The sequence below is a fragment of the Palaemon carinicauda genome, unplaced genomic scaffold, assembly GCF_036898095.1.
Source record: "Palaemon carinicauda isolate YSFRI2023 unplaced genomic scaffold, ASM3689809v2 scaffold790, whole genome shotgun sequence".
In the NCBI taxonomy this organism is placed as follows: domain Eukaryota; kingdom Metazoa; phylum Arthropoda; class Malacostraca; order Decapoda; family Palaemonidae; genus Palaemon; species Palaemon carinicauda.
The window spans coordinates 1-2500 of record NW_027172083.1 but is presented as its reverse complement, the minus strand read 5'-3'; positions in this window follow the sequence as shown (position 1 = coordinate 2500).

Genomic DNA, 2500 nt, shown 5'->3' with positions numbered 1-2500 from the left:
AAGTCCCACTGATTACCGCCCAATTTCCATAACTCCCATACTATCTAAAGTTTTTGAACGTCTTCTGGCAAAACGTCTATATAGGTTTGCTGAAGGTAATCATCTACTCCCTAGTTTGCAATTTGGTTTTCGTAAAGGCCTTGGAGCATGTGATGCCCTTCTTACAATCTCCAATGCTGTACAGAAATCCCTTGATTGTGGTCGGGAAGTTCGTATGATTGGCCTTGATTTTAGTGCTGCCTTTGACCGTGTTAATCATGAGGCCCTTGTTTTCAAACTGAAACAGTTGGGAGTGGGTGGGTCGTTTCTTAGCATTATTATTGATTTTTTAAGTAATAGATCTCAAAGAGTTGTTGTTGATGGGCACCATAGTGATTATAGGAATGTGATATCAGGTGTTCCACAGGGTAGTGTTCTTGGCCCATTACTTTTCATACTATATACACATGACATGTGGTTTAGCCTAGAAAACAAGCTTGTAGCATATGCAGATGATGCTACTCTCTTTGCATCAATTCCATCCCCTGGATGTAGATCTTGGGTTGGTGAATCCCTTAATAGAGATTTAGCTAGAATTAGTGCATGGTGCAAATTATGGGGTAGGAAGTCGAATCCTAACAAAACTCAAAGTATGATTGTAAGTAGGTCAAGGACGGTGGCTCCTCAACATCCGGATCTCAGTATTGATAATGTTTCTTTAAATATGTATGACTCTTTCAAAATTTTAGGTGTGATTCTCGACAGTAAATTTACTTTTGAGAAACATATAAGGTCTCTGTCTTCTTCAATTGCACAAAAAATAGGCTTATTGAGAAAGTCTTTCAAGATTTTCGGTGATCAATCTATTCTGAAGAAGTGTTTTAATTCTTTCATTCTACCTTGTTTTGAGTATTGTTCTCCTGTTTGGTCTTCAGCTGCTGATTCTCATCTTAATTTGTTGGACAGAAACTTACGGTCTATTAAATTTCTTATTCCTGATCTAGATATTAATCTCTGGCACCGTCGTTCAATTAGTTCATTATGCATGTTGCGTAAGATTTTTCATAACTCTGACCATCCTTTACATTCAGATCTCCCTGGACAATTCTATCCTGTTCGTAATACTAGGCAGGCAGTTAATTCTAATAGCCAGGCCTTCTCCATCACGAGGCTCAATACTACGCAGTACTCTAGAAGTTTTATTCCAGCTGTTACCAAGTTGTGGAATGATCTTCCTAATCGGGTGGTTGAATCAGTAGAACTTCAAAAGTTCAAAGTTGGAGCAAATGCTTTTTTGTTGACCAGGCGGACATGAGTCTTTTATAGTTTATTTATGACATATTTGTTTTTGATGTTGTTAATAGTTTATATATGACATGTCTGTTTTGACGTTGTTACTGTTTTTAGAATGATTTATTGTTAATTTGTTCTCTTCATTTATTTATTTCCTTATTTCCTTTCCTCACTGGGCTATCTTTCCCTGTTGGAGCCCCTGGGCTTATAGCATCTTGCTTTTCCAACTAGGGTTGTAGCTTGGATAGTAATAATAATAATAATAATAATTGCTTATTAAGTCTAAAATGGAACTATTAATCGTCATGGATAAATAAATTACTCGATAGATAATTTAACAATTACGTTGCATTTACGTAACACTGTAGACGTGTTCACCCGCCTTCTGAAACTGTGGGTAACAACCTTCGCTTTGACGGACCGAAAAAAAAAAACAAATCTAGAAGCAATAGCCCTTCAGGTAAGCGTTATGCCATATATAATGAGCGAACTACTGTTGTCTATAGACCGAAATTTAAATAATTTAATTAGGAACTTATTCATATTTGATCAGCGATGGTATTTTCGAAAAAAATTGTTTTCTGATAGATTTTTGGACTGAATAATCGTCCATCGTTTTTAGAAATTTCAGTAATTATTTTCTTCTTGAGAGAGAGAGAGAGAGAGAGAGAGAGAGAGAGAGGGAGAGAGGGAGAGAGGGAGAGAGAGAGAGAGAGAGAGAGAGAGAGAGAGAGGCTCATTAAAAAGGCATTGAATTCGTAGCATTGATATAAGAGAGAGAGAGATAGAGAGAGAGAGAGAGAGAGAGAGAGGCTCATTAAAAAGGCATTGAGTTCGTAGCATTGATATGAGAGAGAGAGAGAGAGAGAGAGAGAGACTCATTAAAAAGGCATTGAGTTCGTAGCATTGATATGAGAGAGAGAGAGAGAGAGAGAGAGAGAGAGAGAGAGAATAGGGGATTCGTAGGTCGATAGTCATTACAAAAGCAATGTATGTATCCCAAATGGTGTGCGAATAATTCATTTCATCGAGGAAGACTAGGCCCATACACCTGCCAACCCCACCACCACATCACCTCTCTGAGAACTTCAATTTACCTTTAAAATTTCTCACAAATCCTCAAATGCAACTTCGTATAATTATCATCGGTTTGAGCTGTATTGGTCAGAACAGGTGACAACCTGGTCAAATGGCCCCTCAAAATTAACTAGTCCTGCGAATGTGGAGA